Source organism: Rhinolophus sinicus, linkage group LG14, assembly GCF_036562045.2.
Source record: "Rhinolophus sinicus isolate RSC01 linkage group LG14, ASM3656204v1, whole genome shotgun sequence".
Lineage (NCBI taxonomy): Eukaryota > Metazoa > Chordata > Mammalia > Chiroptera > Rhinolophidae > Rhinolophus > Rhinolophus sinicus.
In genome coordinates this window covers 40,816,464-40,842,431 of record NC_133763.1, presented here as the reverse complement: position 1 = coordinate 40,842,431, position 25,968 = coordinate 40,816,464, and the positions used below count along the sequence as shown (strand labels likewise).

The 25,968-nt window shown below is 42.1% G+C and overlaps 1 protein-coding gene across 2 annotated transcripts in view; it reads left to right on the top strand.

The window, feature by feature from the left end:
- The window catches only part of VAV3 (vav guanine nucleotide exchange factor 3), a 329,840-nt gene that overhangs the window by 772 nt on the left and 303,100 nt on the right, over positions 1–25,968 (top strand). The window lies entirely within an intron of this gene.

The following is a 25,968-nucleotide window of genomic DNA, read 5'->3' as shown; positions in this document are numbered from 1 at the left end:
TTCTTTTGCTTTGCGTTCGTCCCCATGTTTTCTTGAAAGAGGAACCATGACATCGATGAGGACTCTAGGAAGTGGAGGGCGTTCTAGTACCGTTATCTGTACAGGAATGACCCTGGTCAAAGGGAGGAAAAGGGAGCACACCGCCGCTGGCTGCCCTGAAAGCCCCCCTGAGCGTGTGGCCAGCTGGCAAGCTAGGTGGTTGTGTTTACAGCCTTTCTTGAACCATGTGAGAAGGAGCGAGTCCCACGTCTCTCAGCAGCGACAGGAAACGAGAAGTTTCAGTCGAGATTCTGCTTTCCTTCATTCAGTGCTTGCTCTGGTGGGTGTGTTGCACGCTTGGCTTCTGGGTTGGCGCCTTGCCTGGAGGTGCCTCTTTAGGGGTTAAAAAAAAAAAAAAAGCAACTCTGGAAGGCTGTGTGCATTCTAGAGTCAACTCAAAAGTCACAGCTCAGTGGAATGGTAGTTTCTGGGTCCTGTCAGAAAGTTTCCATACAAAAATGTGTTAAACACGATTCAGGACATCTATTTTCTCTTTCACAATGTAAAAAACCACTTTCAACTTAAAAGGGAGGAGAAAGAGTCCCCTCCATGACACATGTGAACACTAATCCTGAATGGTATGGAGCCTCAGCGACTTACCAACTAGAGAGGTGCCTTTTATAACGAACTGACCTTACATCATTTGCTAATTTGTATTTAAAGTTAAAGCACATTCATCGCTTGGTGTCAGTTTTTATCAGGGTCCCTCTGCATTTCAAATTCTGTTCCTTCCCGTTTGCCTGTCTGCTTTCCACCGGCTGGTTAGCAGTCCCCAAGAAAGGACAAGCTGGTCACAAGTGGCGAGAGCCATGTGCATTTAGAAATGAGATAAATTGCTTCCCACTCTCCCATAATGCTGGGTGGTGATTGCTAACTCTGTGGACCCCTTCTGAGTTGTCCCAATCTGGATATCCTGTGACCGGGTTTAGCAGACATTTCCATTAAGCTGGGAGCTGCTGTTCTGAACAAAGTTCTGTAGGGAGCTGCAGGTGGTTATCCAGCCCACAGACCCCCATTTTCCACCTGGCTGTGGCCTCAGGAGGCAGCGTGGGTCAGGATGCCGTGGCCACAAGTACAGTCCTGTGTACACATTTCCTGAAACTTCAGTTTCCTGGTGCCCTCAGGGGTTGTTCAATAAGTTGTTCTCAATAATCAAGTTTTCTGGACAGCTTGAGGATCTGTCTTTTTAAACCTTCTAGCCTTTATTTGAATGTTAACAAATATGTTTTCAAATGGTTTTGTTCTCTTTGTAGCATCTATTCATCTTTTTAATGACTAAGGATCACCATTAGAAGCGTCATTAATGAGAATTGAGCACTTACAGTGCTCTAAGAACTCTATTCCCTACTGGGGGCACCTGGGGGTACCCCAAGGCACACAGCAGGACCTTGCCCTAAAGGAATGATTACTGTGCTGTCAGATAAGCCACCAGGTTATAATGAGGTAAACAGCTGGATGACCTTCCTGGGGCTGTTGTGCTTTTGAGTTCTTAAGTCGGCCCAACCCTGAGCTTTCTGGTTCCAAATGCAGTGCAGTTTCCCCTGTAATGTCTTGTGAGTGAGGGCTTCTCCCAAAAGTGAACCCTGGAAGCCTGGCATCTGAGTAGGGTGATGTTTGTTTTTGCTTTCTTCTTGATTCTTGGCCACATTGCAGAGAAATAAGGTAGCTGAACAGCTGAGTGCTGGACAGGTGAGTTTGTCATTAAATCCCTAAATAAGACTTATTAAATTGCTTCATTAAAGAAATTGATATACTGGGGGTGCCAAAAAAATGTACACACATGACTTGTATTCATCTTTTGTTATCAGTACATATTGAATATTACAATTTCAATAGTTTTTTTCATTTCTTAAATGTGTATACATTTATTTTAGCACCCTCTGTATTTAACATGCCTACAGGGCCCAGGACATACTATGCACTTAACAGCAAAATTACTTAAAGCAATTTTTTCTATTATATTAAGAGTAATAGGTTACAATAAAAAAATTTAAAACAATTGCAAGGCCTACAAATTCCTTTGGGCTGATATCTCTAAATATTTCTGTCTTAACTACTCATGTACCTTTCTTGGTAAAGGTTCTAGCTGCTTCTGGTGATAAAGCTCTTACCACATCAGCTCTTTTCATACAGTCCAGGGAATAACCCAATAACCCTGACATGCAGCCCAGCAGACTTTTCTGATTTTAGAGATGTCATTACTAGTACTTGTGGCTTTTGCTGTGTCTAGGAGTCATTCTGTCCACCTGATTTAGGTTCTACTGAAGATATTAATTTGAAATAGACTGATTCCTTGTGGCACATGATCTTCTAAGCCAGAAAATAAGTATAAGCTCTCATTTGAGGGTCTTGTGGTATTTGAGACTGTTATGAACCGATGTTGGAAATTTTAGTTTATATTGCTTATTGCTTGTTTTTAATTCTCCTGAAAGAGACTATGAAATGAGTCGCCTTTCTAAATGGGTGTTTATCACCGTTGAGTGGGATTTCTTCCATTCTCTTTCTGTTAGGCTTCTGACTGGTTTGCATTAAAAAAGAAAAGGAAAACACTGCAAATAATTACTCAATTATAGGTTTGAATCTTGGGGTCTCAATAAGTTATTCTTCAAAATAGAGTCATAAATGGGATTCCATAATCTGAAATCAGATCAGGGGAATGAGAAGGAGACCGGAGCCAAGAAGGACTCCAGACATCAGCTTTTTTTTTTTTTTTTTCCAGTCTTGCTATGTTGGTAAGAGGATGATCTTCAGTTCAAAAATAACTACTCTTGTTAAAACGCTGATTTCAGTTTTGTTTATAATGAATTAAAGAGTAAATGCTAATCAACATTTAGTTACACATTTGACTTGTTCCTTTTGTTATAAAGAATAAAGTCAAGTAAAATCTAGAAGATCCATGAAAATCCAAGAAATTTGGTCTCTGTATATTAGATTTATTTTTCATCCAAAACAGTGTTCTAGCTATAAATGATTCCGGAAGAGCCTACCTGCGAGAGTTGTACCAGGTGGTGCATTGTGGAAGGGTATGTATTATGAGCTTGAAGGCATTTTTTGTGGTTAAGGTCTTCATGAATGCCTATAACCAACCATAGATCTATTATTAATGATATTAACTTAATATTACTATTTTGTAGTTTTAAATTTTGCTTTATTCTATGTCTTAGGATGGGAGTGATACATTTGATGAATTTACTGACTGCTGCTGTGTGTGTGTGTGTGTGTATGTGTGTATGTGTATGTGTGTATGTATATAGGAGGTATATATATACTGTATATGTAGGAGGTAAACTTTGAATTGTCTTAAAATGAATTATTCAGGCTTTAAGGGTTCCTTCAACAAGTATTTGTTCCTACTATGTGCCATCCACTGTTTTAGACACTGGCTTGGAGCAGTAAACAAAGTCAACAAAGTCCCTGCCCTAAAAGGACTTAGATTTTAGTGGGGGAGATGGACCATAAAGAAATAAATGGCTATATAATATGACGTGCTATGAAGAGATTTGAAGCCGGGTAAAGGACTAGAGTGAAATGTGATTTGCTTTTTATAGAAGGTAGTCAAGATAGACTTCTCTGAGGAGGTGACAATTGAGCAGAGACCTGAAGAGAGTGAGGAAATACAGGAATGTGCATGTTTGAAAGAAGCATATTTTTGGCAGAGGGCATACCACATGCAGAGGTCCTGAGGTAATCAAATTGCAGGTATAGTAGCAAGCAGGCCAGTGTGGCTGGAGGAGAGAGAGTACGGGAAAGAGTGGTAGGGATGAGGTCAGAGAGAAAATGGGAGCCAGAGTTTTAGAACTTATGGGACATTGTGAGGACTTTGACTTTCACTCAGAGTGAAAGTCAAAGTCACATGACCTGACTTACCTTTCAACAAGGTCAGTCTGGCTGCCATGTTGAGACTAGACTATAGAGCAGCAAGGATGGGAGCAGTTGGGCTAGCGCGGTCATTCGGGCAAGAGATGTTGGCGGCTCTGACCGGAGTGATAGCAGGGCAGAAGGTGAGAAATAGTCCAACTCTGGATAGATTTTGAAGGTGGAGCCAGTAGGAGTTTATTGCTGATATCAGATGAGGGATATGAGAAGAAGCGAGGAGGCAGCAATGACTCCGGAAGTATCGGCCTGAGGAATTGGAATGATGGAGCTGCCATTTACGGAGATGGGGAAGCCTGAAGGAAGAAGAGCTTTGGGGGCATGTGTGGGGAAAGGGGCAGGAAGATCTGGAGTAGACATCTAGGTGGAGATGCTGAGCAGGCAGTTGGAGAAATTGGGAATGTAGATGTAAATTTTGGAGTCATCAGGCTATAGGTGGTATTTAAAATTAGGAGACTGGGGCACTCACAGAAGAAAGGCCCTATAAGGACACAGCAAGAACAGACAAAATAAATTAAGCAGTTAACATAAAAAACTCATGAGATTGGATGATACGTACCACCTAGGGAGTACTGTGGAAAGGAGAAAAGGGGTCAAAAGAGTTAGCCATGGGGCCTGCCCATGTGTCAAGGGTAGAGAGATGGGAACCTGGAAAAATGTTGAGAGGGAATGACCATGAAGTAGGAGGGAAAGCAGCAGAGTGTGCTTCCAGGAAACCAAGTGAATAAAGTATTTCTAGAAGGAGTGGTCAGACATGTCAAATGCCACAAGGATTGAGGATGGAATATTTTATTAAATGAAATAAAATTTTTGGCTTTGACAGAAACAGATTTGGTGAACGATGGGCAAACACCTGGTTGGAGAAGAAGAGAGGAGAAATGTATTGAGACAGCGAGTGTAGACATCTCTTTGGGAGTAATTTTGCTGTAAACAAAGCAGAAAAATGGGATAGTGGCTAGTAGGAGAAAAGGGATCAAGAGAGGATTCTTTTTCTTATCACATAGAATTTTTATTTTCTACCTATTAAAAGAACTCTTTTAGATTGAGACAAATTTTATCATATGGCACTCTTGTATATATGTGTATGTGTAGAAAAAAATAAGTATGCATGTATATTAAAAAACACAAGTGAAATACATTTAATGTCTTCCTAAAACTTCACTCAGATTACCACTCTTCTGAATCCTATTGTTTCTTTTGATTTCCTTATTTTTTCACACAATATTTTACTCTGAGCACCAAATATTGGTAATTTAGCATTTCTAAAAGTATATACCACTGTTGTCCCTAAGATTTCCTTCCACGCTAGAGTTGGGTTTTGAGGTTGTTACTACTTTTTTAAAACAGTTAAATAAAAAGAACTTTATTTCTGCTGTATATAACTGTACGTAGTTTTAAAAACTGTGATTATATTAGTTTTAACATTAAGGTATACACTCCAAATACATGACTGTACTCTGTGCCCCCCCAAACAAGGTGGTGCTATGTAATAATGATTGTTGGGTTATACTGAAGGGAGGAAAAGGGACTGTTATTGTCCAAAAAGAGTGGTGTGCCCGGTTCCATTTTCAGTCAGTTCAGAATAAAGCCATTATTTAGTCTTTCTTCTCAGAAGTCAGTAACCTCTTTGCCATTTGTTCGATTATTCTCTTGAATAACCTGTCAGCATAATTTTACACTTGACACCAATCAAGATCTTTTCACGTAAAATAGTTAAGGCATCTTCAGGCATCTTAAGCACTTGTTCTGTCTGCATACTTGATGGCTTACCCGGGGTTCTCCAGGAACCAGAGCCTGGGATAAAGGATGGAAATACTGACGTACCATATGGCTGCCCGGACAAGGAAAATGAGAAAGTGTCTTTATTTGTTTTTAAGATGGTGAAAATTATATCATGTTTGTACCGCAAATGAGTGATTCAGTATAGATCACTGATTTCGTAATTTTCAAATACAACGGACCCTTTTAAAAATGATTTTTCTTGAACTCTCTGTAGCGGTGGACACTGCCTTTTCCTTTCCTCCTGAAACTCTCCCTTGACTTTCACCACCCTACACAGCCCTCGTTCTCTTATGCCAATTATGATTCCTTCTCAGTTTCCTTCGCCTGCTTCTCTTTATCTAAACATTCCTTAACATTTTTGTATTTTTCTCTTTCATTCTCTTCTACAGTCGCGTCCCTGTATCATCTCATGACACCGCGGTGTTACTACTTTTCATACCTCGATCGAGCCCCGTTCTTACTGACAGCCTTGCTCTGCCTGTTTTATGCCTCCACTTATGCTGTTACAGTCACTCCATGGGTGGTGGGATAAGCATCGCGTGATCAGACCTCACTGTAGAAACGGTACCCACAGCAGAGTGGAGGATGCATTGGATGGGGCAGAACTGGGCATGAGCATGACTACTGCTCAGGGTCAGTCAGGGGAGGGTGAGGCCAGTGAATGCAAAGCCAGAGAACGGGCAGGGGTGCAGGGATAGTGAGGAACAAAAAAGATTAGAGAGATAATGAAGAGTTGGAATGGATAAGACTTTGGGACCTCTTAGATGCAAACAGTGAAAAGGTCTAGGATGAGCTTCCGGCTTGGGTGACTGGCAAATAATAGTGGGCTGCAAATTTCAGAGGGAAAGGGAGCATATTCAGTTTGGACGTGGGGTTTGAAGTTATTAATAGTGATCCTCCACCCTCTCAGTTTCAAGCATCCTAATCTCTTCCTACTTTCCTTCTGGTTTATTCTACTAATACTCGAATCCAACAGTCTTGAACTCTGGGTCCTGCTGCCTCTGCATGGCCGTTATGGCTTCATTCCCTTCCTACTCAGCTTGAATGCCACAGCCGTGATAATTGCTTCCAGCTTCTCTTGGTTCATGGAACTCACTCACTTGGGTTAACTCCAGACCTGGATAAATCCAGCTCTCGCCTTACCCTTGCCTGCAGCCCGGCTGCTGAACCTGATGGAAGAAAACCCATATCATGCTGACTCTTCTCCCTTCAAATTCATGTTCCCTAACCTCACGTGGGCACCTTAGGTGACCCAGCCGCTGAATTAGTACGTTTCTCTAGATCAGACGTGGTCCAGGTATGGTCTGGGGACTCCGGACGGTGCCCAAGGTGCTTTTAAAAGTTCCATAAAGTCAAAAGCCCTTTTTATAATAGTAAAACCTTGTTTGTGTTTTCTCACTCTCACTTGCTCACAGGTGTATAGAGGAGGTTTCCAAAGCCTGCACAATGCTGCTGGTGTCATTGCTGTGATTGACAATGGATTATGTGCTGGTGTATTTATTAAAGATGTCTCAGTTTAGTATTCTGTGTTAAACGTTGATAGATAAAACCCCCCTAAGCAAAAGCTGCTGAGGGTTCTCAGACGTTATTGTTTAAGAGTGTGATGGAGTCCTGAGACCAAAAAGTTTGAGAACTGCCCTAGACCATTCACTTTTTGACTTTCCTAGATGACTGGTTGGTACCTTTTCTTCTTGAATCTCCTTCGCCTTCATTCTTCCTGTCCATGAGAAAACACACACAGTCAGAGGAGAACTTCCTCAGGCTCCCACCTTCCTGCATCTGTGCTCATAGATGATCCCTTCTCTCTGTTCTATGGGAGAATTATCAGTACTCCTTGCAAAGTCCAGTTCCTCTTTCTGTCCTTTCCAGCATCATCAGTTCTCTCCTGGATCTTTCTATGTGCATGCACATATGCTGTTAACCCCCTCATTTGGTTCAGGATATATTTCCAAGGTAGAGCCACACACACACATTGGGTGTGATGGAGAGTGACTAAGGACGCGTAGGATTTACTGGAACTACTGGGGCAGGTGTTAGTCAACATCCTTAAAGCTGTTGAATGGTTCACTACGGACCGCGGGTTAACATGCAGGCTCCTTGGTAAGCATGCGAGGGGTTCATCTCTCAAAGCTCTCCTCCATCCTGTGCTCCTGATCTTTGTGTGGCTCCTCAAATAAACTGTGCTGTTAAATGTCTCTGTGCCACTGCATATGCCCATTTCTCTGCTTGAAATGCCTTTTCTCATTTGTCTGATTGAAGATTTGGTTCACACCTTGTACCTTCTCGAGGTGCGGCCGATCACATGGGGCTTTGTGCCACACTGTATAGTGTACATAGCTGGGCCGTGGCATTCCGTGCACTGTTTGGCAGTATTTTTCCTCTGTCTCCCTTCCAGGCTGTGACCTGCTTGAGGTGTAGTCATTTGCATACATCTCTAGACATTGACACAGGGACTCATACGTAATAGCCCTACATAAATAGGCATAAATTAAATTCATTGATGGTGAATTGAACATGATGATTCTTTGTTCACTACCTTTTCAAACATATCTGTATAAATTTTAATAAGATGTGTTAGGTACTATGCCATTAAAAACCAAATGCATCTGTTCATTAAGTGGCATTTCTAATCAGAGCAGATAACATTACTCCACCACTTACCACTAGAGTAGAGTCACTTTCAGAAAGTGACCGAACCTGTCTGTCCATCAGCTTCCTCATCTCAAAAATAGGCGTAATAAAAGAACCTACCTCCAAGAGGGGTTGTGAGGACTCAGCGAATGAGTTAGCCTGTGACTGGCACGTAACAAATGCTGAATTCTTGTTAACTGCTTTTGAGAATTATTACCATTGCTTCTGCAGAAACACAGCAGACAGCGCGTTAACACCTTCCATGCATTATCTCATCTCATCCCAGGGCACTGTTATTGATTGATCCCCATGTGATAGATACTCTCGCAGGCGAAGAGGATTTTAGTAACTTGTACTAACAAGTAGTTTGTGGTGGAGCCAAGATTAGAATCAGAACATTTACAGTGAACTGCGTTCCCATGAGCAAGGCCATTGGCACATCTGAATGTGGTCGGCAGTGAATGTTTCTTTTTTTACTGTGTTGCTCTCTTGTGTTGTTCCACTGGAGGACTGTTCTGATTGGTTCTGTGAGTACTGATAGTAACTCCTCCATACTAGTTGGATATTGAGTGATAATTTTGGTTCAGGATATTGAATGTATCCACTAGATGATTTTATATACATCATACTATTCAGTGTAAAATGGGAGGTAGACCTTTGACAGGTACACGATAGAGGAAAGGAAATAAAATCAGAAAAACTGAGGAAAGTCGATGAGAGGGAAGGACAAAATGAGTGTAGCAGGTCCTTTTTTGCCGTTTAATACTATACCCCGTGACAGCTGGTCCTGAGCACATGGTCTACTGCTCTGCTCTGAGCTGAGTCAGGCAAGCTGGGTCCGTGTGCCTGCATTTCCCTGGGCTGCAGGAACGCTGCTGTTTTAAATGGCATGCTTTCAAATTGCAGTTGGTTTTTCCCCCTGTATTATCACCATTCTTGTAAATTCACAGACACCCATCAGTTGTTTAGAATACAGTAAATTCTCACTTAACGTCATTGGTAGTTTCTGTAACTTGAAGCAAAACAACGTATAATGAAACTGATTTTGCCATGGGCTAATTGACCTAAATAAATGGAGTTCCTATGGTGTCTCATCAACATTATAATAAAATGACAGCATTTGAGATCCTGCTGTATTCTTATATCCCACTTTCCCCCGCCTATTAACAGAGACCCTGCATGGTGTTTAAGGCCAGTCACAAGTTTAAGTTCTGCCTTTCCCCACTTAGTAGGCAGAACCATGAACAGCAAAGAAATAGCTATTTTTCATTTTCATGGAAAAGTGTTTTAGAATTATATTGTGTGCTGCTCTCTGAATGCACTTTCAAAATACGTGTCGCAAGAGCTGTAGTCAGCTTTTGAGTTGCTTGCTTAACAGGAAGCCAGCAGCATATGCTCCTCACATGGGAGTTCTCTAACGGGTCAATTAATATGGAATATTTAATGAAACACTTGATACCCACCTTCCATGATTTTCAAAGCGCTTGTCTTAAAATAGATCTGTAACAGCTGGCCTGAGTAAACATGCATGATGCCTCTGTGCCGGTGAGTGTCAGGAGCCTTTTCCTGGGAGTGTGGGCCAGCGTGGTTTAATGGAGAGACGTCAGGAGACCTGGGTTCTAGTCCCATCTCTGTCTCTAACATGTGATCTTAGCAAATAACCTGCTTCTCTTTGTCTCTGCCTTCCATCCTTACAGGGATAACAGCAAATACATATACAATAATATGCTAAAGAGCAGCTAAAATTTTTTTACACACATTTAAATCTCACTTAAGAGGCATTGTGGTTTCATGCAGAAAGCTTTGGGACAAGGCAGAAATGTTTGAATCTGAGCTCTGGCGCTGAACAACTCTATGACCTTGGGAAAGTTGTTTTACTTGTTGAGTCTTATATCATAGCCTCATATCATAGGCAAGAAATAGTAAAACTTACTTTGCAGGATTGTGGTGAGAATTAAATAATATAGGTAAAATGGCTGGGCATAGAAGGTATTCCACAAGATTTTATTTCCTTCCTCCTCCCCCGCCTCCTTGATCCTCATAAGTCTAAGAGGCAGGAAGAGCAAGATCTTATCACAGCTCTACAGAGAAGGAAATTGAGATGTGCACTGGCTAAAGGACTTTTCTCAAGGTCACACAGACAGGAGGTGGTGAAGACAGGACTTGAGTCTAATTGCCCTGATTCCAAATTCAGTGAGGTTCCCCATTCCTGCTACTAAGCTCAGTGGACAGATGTGGATCGCATGAGCAAATGCCTGGGAAAAGGCTTGGAAAAAGCAAGGCCTCCCCTGCAAATGTAAAATGACATTGTATTATTTGGCACTGAAATTTCCTGTATTCAAAATGGAAACATCTGAAATAATGAAATCAGTTTTCACTGGTTTTAGAGTCTGATTATCTAGTTTGTGGACGTATTTGCCTTTTGGTAATTTTAAGCCTCTTCTGTTTTCAGTTTGGTTCTGTTTTCATGGGAATGTATACATAGGATTTGATTGATTAATTAAATCATCAATTTGTCTACTAAATATTAGGTTTTATAGTTGATGCTGGGGAGTCAAAGGTCAATGAAACTCAGTCCTTGATCTTGCATTTGTTTTAGTCTGCACAGCATGGATTTTACCTCCTACCTGCCCTTACAAAGCAGGGGGATTGGAAGGGAGATTTGAGTTAGCGTACAGGGTCACTGCAAGTGTTTGGGAGGTGGGAAGTGCTGGTTTGGATGCGTTGTTAATTTTCTACATGGAGGATATGACATATCGCAAAATGGATGTGAGAGTGTGTGTGTGTGTGTGTGTGTGTGTGTGTGTGTGTGTGTGTCTTAGTCTCAATGGCTCAAGTTATTTCTCTTCTTTCCATAGACATTTGTCTAGTAATTCCTATGTGCAGGGCACTGAAAGCATAAAGAGAAGTCATATGGAGTTTCTGCTTTTGGGGGCCTGGGACCCAGACTTGACCTTGCGTCAGGCTTTGGCAAGTAAGTCACTGGATGTTACAAGGCCGGTGCAAAAGGGCAGGCAGCTGAGTGAGACAGATGAATCCAGGAAGAGGACAGAGATACGAGTGGTTACTAGAGAGGAAGAAGGTTTGAGAAAGAACACTGGGTGGGGAGAGTGTGTGTGAGATGAAGAATGTGCAAAGACCTTCAGACCTCAGTGATGTCCCCAACCAGACAGTTATTCTGGGAAGTGATGAAATATCCTTAATATCAAGAGTCCCGGAATATGGTTGTACCATTTGCATCTGGCAATAAAGATGTTGGATTGCGTATCTCTGGTGTGTGGTCTGGAGCTTCGAATGATGGCCTGTTCTCGTGAGTGTCTTAACAGTTGAGGGAACAGAGTTTATAAAGCGTGAGTAAATTGCTTCATGGGCTTCCAAAGTAGACTATCCAAAGGTGGAGGCCTGCTCCTCCTTTTTCCCTCTAACCTGACTTGCCACCTGTCACTCCCTCATTCCTACAGAACCGTTGATTACCTTCCCTGTGTTCTTCAGCTGATCGATCTCTCTTCCTTCTCTGGTCTGTTTCTTCTTGGCTTTATTCTCCTGAGCCCTGTCTGATTGCACAGCCTTTACACTTTCACCCCAAATCCCCTCCACCTTCTGGGGCATCAGATGGGCCAGTCACCCCCGCCCGGGAGCACCTTCCTCTGCAGGTTTTCTTGCCTTATGAGATGAAAAGAGCTGCTGCAGGTCACCACACCAGGTGCGCCTGGCTCCCTGAGCAGCTTTTACAGTCCAGCTTCACTGCTTGGATTCACCTCTTTGCAGTGCGTTGTATGGCCCTCTTGGCTTGTCATTCCCAACCCTCAAAATCCCAGACTTTCTGACTCTTCCCCAGTCCCTGAAAGTTCATCTAGTCCTCATCATTGCCTGAGTTTTGACTTGTCCTCCTGTCCCATACACTCCCCATGATGGTGACCATTCTTACTGTTACTAGAAGTAGGTAGCAACTGTTCCAAATGTTACTAGTACATTTGTACATTTTTCTTGCCTTCTGACTCCCGAGAGAGTTTTTGGGTCTTGAAGAGACTCTTGAATATTTTAGAATTCCAGAGAGGACCAGGTCTTACGAAAACTTTGATTCTGAGAAGTTGGACACTATACACGAGCAGTACTTTTCTTGGTTTGTGGTCTCAGAACCCACTGGTGTGCTTCAGTGAGCATCCACCAATAAACCAGAAGCTCTCGAGTTGCCTTTTTCAGTTTCCAGCAGCACCGAGGCTGCCTTCCCCTCTTGCAACCATCTCACACTGCTCAATTTTGCAAGACTTTTGTTTTTTTGTAATGTTATCATTCGATTAGTGCAGCTTTCACTTAATCCTATAGGTGGTGCCTGACAGGGAAAGTGAATTGAAAATAATTCTATCACTTACTGATACTCCAAAATGGAAATTCAGCAGAAGATTATTAAATTCCCTGGTATTTAACCTTCAAATATAAGAAAGCATGTGTTGGCTAAGAAAGTTAGTAAGCTTAGGTTACACTCAGCCACACAAGAAATACTTGACTTCAGATTATTTGTGATGACACAGTACTTGGAAATAGAATCTGGTGTTTGCTCATAAACTGTACTGGGGGATTCAGGAAAATACAGCAATTCATCCTCAGTGAGGGGGAAGCAGGAATTGAAATATCTGGAGCTCAGAATGAGCGCTAACACTCGTAACATATCTGGGTACTTCCAGAGACACTGTTTAAAAGGAGAGAATGTGACACGACTGCTGTTAATATGAGTTTCATTTCTGGAGATTCTAACACGTAAAGATAGACTCTTGAGATTATTTATATAGTGGCTCTGATAGTTAAATCCTTATTGAATTCTCAGTCTTTTTGAACATATAATTCTGTTTAATGACCTTAGTTAAGAGAAAAAGGATCAGATTTTTCCCTTCACTGTTTAATAAGTGGTTCACTAGTTTCAGTGGTGCATATACATTAACTGTTTACCAGTCTAGCTAGCACTAGGCTATTTGACATCTTGTCCGTTTGCCAACTACCTGAAGCTCTCTTGGGTTTTGTATAAAATAAGTAAAGAAATGCATTTAAAATAATAAAACCCTCACCTTTCTACAGAAGAAGGTAAAATAGATTTCTTAAACTCCATGTAAATGCAATAAGTCAAACTTAATTTATGCTAACTATTAGAGGTTCCTAGATTCTGACCGTAAGCCTACCTACTTTTAATTTGTACACTATTCTGATAAACAGCACATGGGCCTTGGACCTGTCAACCTGGCTTTGAATCCTAGCTATGACACTTACAATCTTCAGCACCTTAAAACTCTGATCTTTGATTTCCACATTTATTAAATAGAGATAATCATACCTATTTGCAGTGTTGTAAGGATTAAATTAGTTGAAGTAATGCATATTCAGTATTTGGCACGTGGAAGGCACTCAAAACATGTAGGTTCCATGCCTTTTCATTAAACCTGTTCATTTGTTTTTTTAAATTCAAGAAGATTATAGTTTACAAGTTAAAATGAGAAAGAGGGAGAACTGAAAGTTAAGTTTGCAATAGTAAGAACTGTAAATTATGAATTCAAGGACTCAAAAACCATATCAGTCGTAGACTGTGGAGAGTGCAGCCAAGCTAGTCACAGACTGCACAAGACTCTGGGGAAGGATCGTCCTGTTTGAATGGACCGTTAGAGTGCTAATTTTATGGTTCAAAGAGTTATACAATTACTGAGCTGGGAGAGTCCTTAGAGATCATTCTAGCTCAGCTCCTTGGTTTTAAAAATGAGCAGTTTAAGGGCCCCCAATATGTAAAATGATTTGCCCAAGGATACTTGGCTTCCTGAATCATAGCACATTACTTTTCTCATAACAATACTAGTGACCCAGGTCTTCAAGAAAAGTTTAGGTCGTCTTATTCCTTAAAAACAAAACCAAACAAAACCAAAAAAGAAAGCTATTTAAGAAAGATTGGAAAGTGCTTGAGTTCAGAATTTCTCATGTGAAGTACTTATAAAGACCTTGTTTTCTCCCATCCATCCATCCATCCATCCATCCATCCATCCATCCATCCATCCGATACAGTAGTACAGGGAAGTCAGGGGAAATGGGGATACAAGGTCTCAGTCATTAGAGCTTAGAATACCCTGGGAAAATTGACAAAGAATTAAAAAGTGATTAAATTATAAAAATTGTGAAGTCAATCATCCGATGCTTAAAGGAGTACATTCTCAGCTGTCCAGATACTTAGTCATCTAGAATTTCTCAGTTCTTAAGAGAGCTGAGGTTTTGTTATTTTAAACCAGGTAACACAGTGTGTCCCAAATTTCCAGGAATATGGATATTCATTTATGAGGACACCAAAACATATGTTATTCCTCCTAGATTGTGAGTTCTGTGAAACTGGGGAACATATGTTCTTTATGAACTTGATGTTCCCAGCTGCATACCTGGCACAGAGTGAGCGCTCCTGTGGATGCCTGACTGGCTATTGAATGAGTTGCTGATACTAGCATTGCTATTGGTTGCACAAGAATGCCAGCTTTGATTGTCCTCTGTTTTAATTATCGGTGCAAAAATGTAATTAATATTCTGCCAGTTGTCTTGCACTGGGAGGCAGCGTGGTATATTGAAAGAATATGGCCTTGAGTGTCATACCTCACTAGCTGAGTGACTGGGGGAAAACCCTTAATCTCTCAGCAGCGTAATCTTTTTACTTGTGAACTGGAGCTAATTCTTCCTGCGAGTGCTGGGACGAGCAAATGAAGTCAGAGCAGAGTAGTAGCACAGCACTGGGGACTTAGTGGGCCCTTAGTGAGACTATGAGACACTTCCCCTTCTCCCACCCTGTCGTCTAACCTCTTCATGGAACTGGGCTTTTCCCACTGCTCTTTGGGAATGATAGCGTTTTGTTGGTCTGGTGGCACATTTTTCTTTCCTGTTGTGTGCTATCTTTCTGCAGGTGTTTTATTTAGACTAATTGAATCTACGTCTTGGACTACTGTGGCTTTAAAAATGATTTACTTTACGTAGTTTTCACCATCAGTCTGTTGGTGATTTAATAGGTGACAGCTGTGAGATAACACAAGCGGAAAAACAACATGTTCCTGGAATTGGGAGACCTGCATTCAAATTCTGGAGTTGTCACTATTTAGCTATGTGATGGCTGAGCCTCTATTTGCTCAATTTCTCTGGAAATCCATTTTGTCTTTGATTACCAGGGGATGGCATTGCATAGGGAAAAGATCGTGGGTCTAGGGTTCAAATTTTGGATGTGCTCCTCATTAGCTGTATGATCTAGGCAGGATTTTCACCTGTCTCTCTGTTCCCTCAGCTGCCTCCTGAGAACAGCACTGTCTGTGCTATAGGTTGTGAGGATTCGGTGAGAGAATGTATGACAAGTGCCTGCCTCAGATCAGAGCCGTGCACGTTGTCAACTCGGAGTGGCAATGACAATCCTTCTGCTAAGTACAATTATGGTTAGTATTACTAATGCCAGTTCCCCTAGATAGTTGTGAGATTCAGTAAGAGAACAATTATTACAGCTGAGGATTTTAGAAAAGACTGAGTAATTTTTTCAGTATCACCTAGGAAGTGATAGTGGAGTAGTATGTAGCTGTGAAAATGATGTCTTCCTTCTCAGTCTGCTCCCTGTTTATGTAATTGGTCACTTGGGTTACTTCCAGTTCTCTTTTGTAGATACTGTGTTTCCCCCAAAATAAGACCTAGCCGGACCATGAGCTCTAATGCATCTTTTGGAGCAAAAATTAATATAAGACGTGATATTGTATTTATTATATTTATATTATATTATATTATATTATATTATATTATATTATATTATATTATGTATTATATAAGACCGGGTCTTATAGTAAAATAAGACCGGGTCTTATATTAAGTTTTGCTCCAAAAGATGCCTTTGAGCTCATGGTCCGGCGAGGTCTTATTTTCGAGGAAACACGGTAGCATGGTTACCAATATCATTGTACAAACCCCTCTTCCCCTTTGGATGATTTCTTTCAGTTTTATTTTCCAAAGCAAAATTTCTAGGTCAAAGTTGATAAGCATTTTATAGCTCTTGTTAACATACTGTTAGCTGGTTTGCAGAGAAATATTTCTAATTGATGAGAAAGGGCAAATTTCCAAAGTCTTGGTTAAAAACAAGGACTTGGGTATGATTTAGATTTAATTCATAGCTTAGCCACTTATTTGCTGGATGACTTTGGGCAAATTACTTAACCTCACTAAATTTGTTATCTCACCCGTAAAATGGGATACAAGTAGTTACTTCACAATATCTGTCAAGTACTTAGTTGGTGGAAGGTGTTCATTGCTCAGCCTTCATGGCCTGTGTTTTAAAAAAAAATTTTTTTTTTTAATTGGGGAATATTGGGGAACAGTGTGTTTCTCCAGGGCCCATCAGCTCCAAGTCAAGTTATTGTCCTTCAGTCTAGTGGTGGAGGGTGCAGCTCAGCTCCAGTTGCCGATTTCAATCTTTAGTTGCAGGGTGCGCAGCCCACCATCCCATGTGGCAATTGAATTGGCAACCTTGTTGTTGAGAGCTCGCGCTCTAACCAGCCACCCCTTCGTTGCCTGTCTTGAATCCGTCTGTGCTCATCCGCTATCCCCCTCACCTCTCACTTGGAACACTGCCTCCTACTTGGTCTCCCTGTGAATATTCTACCTACGCCAATATATTCTCCCAACTGTATCTTCACTAATCTTCACACACACACACACACACACACACACACACACACACACACACTCGCGATTATGCAAACCCTTTCATAACTGTTAGAATGCTTCCCCTCCAGACTTGGAACTTGCCACTTTGTCTTATGCTCCCTTTTACATAGCTCTTCATCCCGAGAAGTACATGTTGTTTCAGGACTGTTTTTCCGGCTAGACCTAAGCCTCGTGATGGCAGGGCCCACTTAGTTTTATTCACTGCTGAATTCCTGGGGACTGGAACGTAGTGCTCAATAAATCTTTAGGAATGTGTAAGTAGCTATTTAATAACTGTTATGATTGCAATAACCACAGAAAAGAACAATCTTAGGCATAATTTGTCAAAAGCCTTTGCGATTTAAATTGTTCTGTGAAATTAAATATCTAGGTTTTTCCAAGGCCCTTTTAAAAACCCAAATGTATCTTGTAATTAAGACCTTGCCTGCTTTTTTTTCATATAATTTTTCATGTTAATGAGGACAAGTGTGACGAGAAGAGGGCAAATACTTGTAGCAAGTGTAGTTTAGCATCAAGCTGTCCTCCACCGACACTCTTCATCCAAGACCTAGAATAATATTACCCGAACCATCCAGTAGTCTGGGCAGAAAATCATCTTGAGCCAGACAACAGAAGGACTGGGTGACTGGATGGCTAGATGGGCATTCCTAAGAGATTAGATTATGCCCGGTACATTTCCTTGCACTTAAGACCTCTGACTGTTTGGGGCCCCCAAGGGCAAGCTATTTTATATCACACAGTTAACTTACATAAGTTCAAAACTACGTTTTGTTCATTCAGACGTGGAGTTCATTCTTTCACTCACTCATCCATTCAGCAAACGAAGAACTCCAGATATAAGAGAGGTATATTTTAGAGGATCAACTCCCTCCCCATGCTTCCTGTTTCCCTGCGGAAGAACGTCTGTTAAAGTATCGGAGTAACACCGGGTGTGCGGGACTCAGCTTCTCCTGGGTCTTCTCTTGGACACTCATGTACTTGCACAGAGGGGAGGTGTTTTCTGGTCTGCTCTCATTCAGAAGGTGGGTTCTGTCTTCAAGGAGGAGGCTTACAGTTTCTTTGTGATGGAGGGACGAGAGGAGAGCCTCCATCTCTAAGCCACACTTTCCTCTCTATATATTATTACACATATATATTATACACACATATATGTGTGTATAATATATATATACACATTATATATACATATATATATATTAGCTTTTGTTAAGAACAAGCTCACATTTTCATCTGATTTTTGTATCTATTGCTTATTGGGATTTTCACTCACTAGGAAAGGGGACCATTTATTACTCTGACCTTGGGGGGCTGTGTAGCTTATGGTGGCTGAGCCCACAAGAAAGTACAGTGGTTTGCGATGTTCTTTAGGTCTTAGCAGGTGCAGAATGCACTGCTCTAGCTCGGCTTCATGGGTGGGCTGAGGCACTACTGCTTTGGCTTTTGTGGGTTCAGCTTGGCCTGGTGTTGCAGGTGAGGCTGAGGAAGGGACTGGCTCTTTTTAGTCATTTGGGGTGGAAGAGCATTTGCTGGTTTTACTGTGTTTCAGTCAAAGAGGCAGGCCAGGACTGCAGACTGCAAAAGCGACAGAGGTTCAAGAGTGGTATTGTGTGAGGTTCTTCCTGTAAATTGTGAGAATGAGGTCAAGATAGGAAGTTAATTTCATTCCAGGCCAAAGGAAGGCCCTTAAGGACTAATCTTATGAAATTTTGTAGTTTATCTAAGATCTTTATAGACTACCTCCACACACCTCAACGGACCCTCCCTGATCAGACGGAGGAAAGCACCCCATCAGCACATGGGCAGGTCTCAAAGACAGGCCCAGAAGGAGTGGAGCTACATCCGGTCCAGGGCACAGAGCCTTACTCTAATTCTCCGTCGGAGGCTCCCCCACGCTGAAGCATGCGCTGTGCTTGCTCTGGATTTGTTGATTAGACCGTAGAGTTGTGGCTTCTTCACCTACAGAAGAGTTGTCGATTTTCTTAATAAGCAAATTAAAAGGAATGTGAGTGACTTTACCTTAAGTATAGGCTACATTCTCAGGTTCTTCATAGACACGTGGGTCCGTGAAATGACTGCAAATCCAAAAGTTAAGAAGATGATTATAAAAGGCCTGTGACTGCAATGCTCAGACTCTAGAGATGAGGTTTTCTTGAGCAATCAAGGAGAAACTACAGTGGTTTGAAAAATATGCTTTGGTCTTATCAGAAAAGGAGCAGTGGTAGACTGGAAAGACTAATTAAGCTAGGGCAAAGGGTGGCACATGTGATGACGGAGAAGGGGAAAATGAGATTGTAAGCCAGGTTAGAGAGAGATAAAAAGGAGATTCATTCTATCGGTACTAATTAGAAAGGGTAATGGGCCTGTAGAACCAAGAGTAGAAGAGTGTGGCAAAGGTTTTCACAAGGATCCAGAAACTATTGCCAAGTGCCCCTTTAACAATTCAGCCAGAGTTGGAAGTAGGAACAGCTGGAAACTTAATTTACATAGCTCAGGGCTGAGTATAGTTTGCATTTTGTACACTGCATAAAGATTTTTGCTACTAGAGGCTGAAATGCACCTGACTTTCTAGCCACTGTGGAACCTGGCCAGGGTTTGCATGTGTCCTGAGGGGACACCTTCTTCAAATACATGTAAGTGTTCTCCTGTCCCACTGGGCTTGTGGTGGTGGCCTGGGTAGAGCAATGCCAAGTGGTTATAGAGAATTTGCATCTGAGAGGGAAAGCCCTGAGATATCAGCATAAGGTCGTGAAGTTTATTGAGTTTCAAGGTGACAGAGTTACTGTCGTTGGGCAAGCAGGCATCTGATCACCTGTTCCTTAAAGCCTTGTGCCTAGGTTCTTTATGGAGTTCGGATTCCAAGGAAAGGCTTGGGAAAGATGAGGCACATTCTAGGAGACCAGTCCGGGCTGGGCTAGATGTGGCCTGATGGGAATAAACTCCTGGATGGGAATATCTGTTCCAGGAAGAGAGCTATTCTTTTCTGCCCAACAGTGATAGCTCTAAAGAGCAAGAATGGAAGAGAGGAGCTTCTGAGTCTTTCTTAAAAGAAAATGGGATCAGCAGAGAAAGATCAACTATGAAGGATAAGTTCTTCTTTTGGCAAAAACAAAAAGGAAAGAAAAGGCAAAGAAAAGAGTGCTGAGGACCTGGTCGTTAAAATGCGTGGGAATGCTAGTGTCTCGAGATGCCCAGGCAAAGATCGAGGTCCTCACAGGCCTCCAGGGACGTGGACTTCAGAAACAATGGAAACAGCTCTGGAATCCGCTGGAGTTCAGTTGGAAGAAATGTAGGGAGGAAGAGACAATTGTCCTTATGAATTGGTTCTCACAGCCAAAAGCAATTACACAGAAAAGGCAGTTACAACAGATGCTGTGGCCTGAAACTAAAAATCGCTGCTTACGAACGGTTGTGGAGACGGTACATGACTCTGTAGGCAGAGCCCACATGCAGCTCAGCGCTTGAGCGAAGAGGACCCGGAAGCTAAGACGTTTGGAGTGTTCAGGTTGGGAAAGAAAGGTCCCACTCTTAGGGCCTGAGGGGACTGGGGCTGCCACCATGACACATGTCTAAATTTTGAAAGAAAGCAGCGATACCTCAGTACCACCTTCTGAGAGAGAAGGCAGTGTGCACAGTTGGATTTTCTCTCCAGTATGCAAATGAATAGGCCCCAAATTAATCTGCTTGATTTTTTTTCCTTTTTCTTTTTTAAAATTCTGGTGAAAATGCATAATATGAAATTTACCGTTTTAACCATTTTGAAGTGTACAGTTCTGTGGTATTATGTACATTCACATTATTGTGCAACAGTCACCACCATCCAGCTCCAGAACGTTTTCATCTTCCTGAATTCAGACTCCTCTGTACCCACTAAACAGTAACCTTCCCCAGCCCCTGGCAACTGTCATTTATTTTCCTCCTTTATGAATTTGACACTCTAGGTACCTAATGTGAGTGGAATCAGATGGTATTTGTTCTTTTGTGACTGGCTTATTTCACTTAGCATAATATCCTCAAAGTTCATCCATGTCATAGCGTGGGTCACAATTTTCTTCCTTTTTAAAGCTAACAATCCGTTGCGTGTTTATACCACATTTTGTTTATCCATTCATCCATCTATGGATACTTGTTCCCTAATTAAATTTCAGTTCTGAAAACTGGCATAGTATTACTGGCATCCTGGTCAAAGTTTGTGCTCGTTGCTGACCCTCCACGTCTCTCAGATGCCCTGGAGTTTCTGTCATTGTCCTTGGAAGCCACTAAATGGGTCTGGATTATGCCACGCACTGGGTTCTGGAAATATTTTTGCTTGGGGTGGCTGCCCCCAGGCCTGACGATTGACTTCCGTTTTAGGTTCGATCGGGGTGGGGCCAGTCACGGGCAATGCTTTGGGCTCTCGAAAAGTGGGGACTTGGCCTGCGAAGACTTGAGACAAAGGTAAAACAATAACCGAGGCCCTCAGGGAACTATACTTTCTCCATGACAGCTTGAAGCTGCTAAAAACCAAACCAAACCAAACCATAACAGTGGCAACAAAAACTGCTACAACACTCCCCGGGCATCCGGAACTCCTCTAGCTGAGTGTGAACAGAAAGAATGTGAGAGGTTGAATTTGGCCTTTTGCTATGGTTGGGTTTGTATTGGAGACCTTTTGTGGACCACTTCAGCATCCTCTCTGTCTGATCTCTTGGTCCAGCCACAGTTGCAGTGAGCAGTGCCACACAGGCTTCCATGTGGCCGTGGAGAGCACCTCGCTTGGGGTCACACCCTCAGAAGCACGTTGCATGAGGTTCTCAGCAGGTGGGGTGGTCTCCAGCACCAATCTCCAATGGCTATGGTCAGCTCGGAGTTTCCTCCTTAGGGAAAAATGCATCCATCCTAGAGTTTCCTCCCCTCCTTCTCCATTTGCGTCCCCCGTTCCCTCACTCCTCCTCCTCAGGATCCCTTCCCAGACTAAATAGCTACATGCAAGCTTTTGTCTCAAACTTGGCTTTCTGGGAAACTCAGACCAGGACAGACTTTGTATACATAAAGGCAAGATCCTTTGCGTCCAGAGTTTAATTCCTTTGGAATTTAACATTGTTGGACTTAAACTTGCAAGGATATTTAATTTTTGGACTTGAATGTCTTACTGGAAAACTCAGACTAAGAGGAGGTTTATATTTAAAGCTGGGAGTTCTCTATTGTGCATTTTATTTTTTGTAGTTGTCTTAGTATTGTGATTGAAGTTCACTGCAGACCCCTGGTGACTCAGGTAGGACAACCATAGTTTGGAATCAGAAAGAATAGGGAGTGGATTTCAACTTTGGGTTCAGCATGGCCCTGACGTTATTTTATTTGATATCTTTTCTGGTCTGTTTTAGAATCCTTCCTCTTCTACTCCCGTGATTCCAAGAAACTACCTGAAGGACCCTGGTTGGCATTGGAAAGTGCTTTATCAAAGTGGGAACTGGGCTGCAGTAGGAGATTGATCTTTTTCTCCTTTGAGGGGCAGCCACACCTCTGGTAGCCCCTGGGATTAGTGAGTAAGAAAAAAAAATTCAAGGGACTGAGAAGGAGAATGCTTACTCCGGAGTCCTCATAAGGAGGGGCATTAGAATAACATTCCTGGCTTTCTCCCACTTCATTCATTCATTCTCCAGCAGAAGAGAAGTGACTTATCTGATTTGTGGTCTCTTTGGGAGCTGGACTTGGGCTTGTGTGACAGCCCTGTCTGGGCCTCTCTTGAGGACCTGCCTGCCTGCAGAGAAGGTACATCCAGGTCTGCTGCCCACTGCCTAGGGACAGTCGCCAATTGTGAGAGAGGTGTTAGTGAGCCCATTTGGCTGCACACCCAAGCCTTTTCTCCTAATACGTTTTTAAGAAGAAAAAAAAACTGACATTTGTATTTCTGTCTCTCTGACTCATGCATCTACCTCTCATTTCCTTCTAATTCAGATGAAGAGAAAGTATTATTTATTAGATCCCCTACATTCTTAATGTTTGAGCGGTTGAGGCTGTGAGGTTAAAAGGCATTCTTTGGTGTCACCCTGGGAGGAACATTTAAGTCAAGTCTTAAAGTATAAAAAATGGAGGTGATTGGTGTCTGGGGAGGAAAGGTCTTCTAGGAAGAACGAATGTGCCCACGTATAATTAAAATGTATATGTGATATAATACAGTGGGTATAAATGACCTGTAAAAGCAATAAAGGGAGCCCAAACTCTCCACACTTCCCTCTTCCCCTGCTTTTTTTTTTCTTTTGAGACGGAACTGATTCCCATGGTCATCAACTTTGATTTTAACTACTCAGTGATAAAATGTGCAAGTTCACTTGCAGTTTTGCTGAGAGCAAACTGAACACCTCGTTTTACACAAGGGACAAAGCATCCTTTTCGTTGTTCTTTTGTTCTGTGAGTACTTATTAAATGCCCAGTAACGTTGGGAGCCCCTGAGGTGGTCAAAGCGACTTACTGACTTGGAGACATGAAGATATTTGAGTACGTTATGGACTCAGTGCTGTGAGATACCAGCACTGCAGACCTCGGGGCTTATCCAAGTGGGGAACATGGAGGAAAAGTCCAGCCAATCCTGGACTGCCCACATCCAAATTATTTCCTTCCCCTTTCCTATGTACACACCCCTGCTTCTGCAGGGCACAGATATTTCATTCTTCTGGGAATTCATCCCTTACGTCCCAACCATCCCCAGTGTCCTACTAGGGTCTCCCATCAGAGGATCTAGATCCCTAGAGCCACTTGCACCTGGCCTTTATAACCCACCTGGTAGCTCTTTCCCATCTCAGCTGTCCTGGGCCTGAAGGATAGAAGGGAGAGGCCTCTTTCAGTGGGGTAGCTGCCCTTCTGGTTCAAGGATCACTTCCTGTTGCTTTAGGATCATTGGTGCCCCATTTTCATTCTTTTCACCCCCCTCCCCTGATCTGTTCATATTTGAGGGGCCCAGAATGGGTGTAGTCCTGAGTCTTCCCTTCCTGGCTTCCCTCCCTAACCCTGAGGATTAGGGCTTAGGTCCACACCAGACATGCCAAGAAGACTGCAGCCACACTCTGGTATCACAAAGAACATTTCATGATGTTGGAAAGCAAGGAGGTGAAGCCAAAATGGTCACATTATGTTAGTTTCTTTGTTTTTGAAGTGAAGGCTGTTGGCCGCTGGCCTAAGAGCTTGACCACCTTAGCCTTATTTATTTGGGAAAATATATTATAAATTCTAAAGACTAGAAATCTGAATGGCTACATTTGAAAGGCTTCGTTAAATTGAGGCCTACCTATACCTACTCGTATATAGGTGTTAATATAATATCTGTATGGAATGATTTCGTTGTAAGCCTCATCCTGAGTCTTTTAGCATTTTCTGAAATTGTTGGATCTGCCTCTGAAAACCTTGTGATGACCGTTAAGCGCTTTTTGGTCATAAAGCTTGTATGTAGGATAATTATATATTTTCTTTAGCATTGTGTTAACATGGTGGCTGGGAGGTGAACAGCCAAGACACAGTTTAGGTAGTCCCTACTCATTTTGCCTTCAGCGTTGTTGAGTGCGTTCTACTTAACTCAGATGGTAGAGGATACCACCAATGTAAGTTTAAGATTTACATGGTCTTTGCCCGCGAGAAACCATAGTCTAGCAGGAAGGAAATGACATATTGGTATTTGGCAGGCAAAGATGGAAGTTCGGTTTGAAGAAAAACTTCTGTGCTGAAGTTTATAGCTGCTGAAGTCACTAGCCATACTCATGGTGAAAAGGCTGGAGCATTGCCCCGTCAGCATGGAAGGAACCAATTAGTCATGCACTGGTTTCATCCCTGCCTTATAAGAAGTAACACCTCGATGGTGGTGGGTGGTGTGTGTGTGTGTATGTGTTTTAGATAATCACATTATTTTGTGGTATCTGTGTTTCAAATCGCCAAATACCGTGGTTTTGTGGGTCACATATGAATATGCACTATTTATTAAGAATTATAGTGTGAATGATGGAGCTTTTTCTGGGAGGAGGGAGGGTTGGGTATAGACTCTGTCACTCTTGCTTGGCATCCTTTACCTGCTTGTTTGTAAGATGTGGCAATCAGAGCAGTCACTGTAGTCCTGCGATTTCACAGTCTTCAGAAAATCTGATTGACAGCAGTAAGAAGACAGTAAAAGGGCTGTGCTCTCAGTTGTCCCTTTTTTTTTAATGAATGTATGAGTCACAAGGTCTACTGCGGAAGGAGGAGACTGTGACGCAGGTGTATCTTTTCTGTGGTTAGGGATGCGATGAAAGCCCATAAATTCCATCCTGGAAAGGAAGGCAGGGAAGCCTGCTCTCAAGACGTCCTATTCTCCCAAGAATTTCTTTGGCCTCCTCGGCAGCCCTTGGCTTTCTTTCACCCAGCATTGTTCTTCAACTCGAAATTCAGGCTTAGTGCAGTAAGCCACAGTCAGGCTTGTGGCACTCCAGGAGCTGAACTGTGACTCATATACGACTCACTTGGCCGGCTTTGGTTTCCTTACAATTAAGCAAATGAATGAAAACAATCAAACGCACAAGTTGCAAAGTAAAGCTAAGGAGAGGAGGATAGTGATTTGTGTTTAGCTTCGCTGCTGTTTCTCTTGATTGTCCTATATATTTTTTTAATTTTGGAGCAAAATTTGTTAATGTTAGAATTTAGATCTCTTGTTCAAAATCTAAAAATCAGACCAGAACTTTTTGGTTCTAATCTAATCCTATTCTAAATCTAAGCCAATGCACAACTAACTCATATATTAAATATAGCATTTTCATCGCCCAACCGCAGTTTCCTCAAATTTTAGTCACAGAGGTTTTCCAGTACTATTCAAAGTGTTGTCACATAAGTTGCATTAAGGCATTAGTTGATTATTCAAATTATTTTCGGATTTATTTTCCAAGTTTTCTTTTCTTTTTTCTTTTTTAAATGGGTATACTTTCAGGATAATTTATGTAG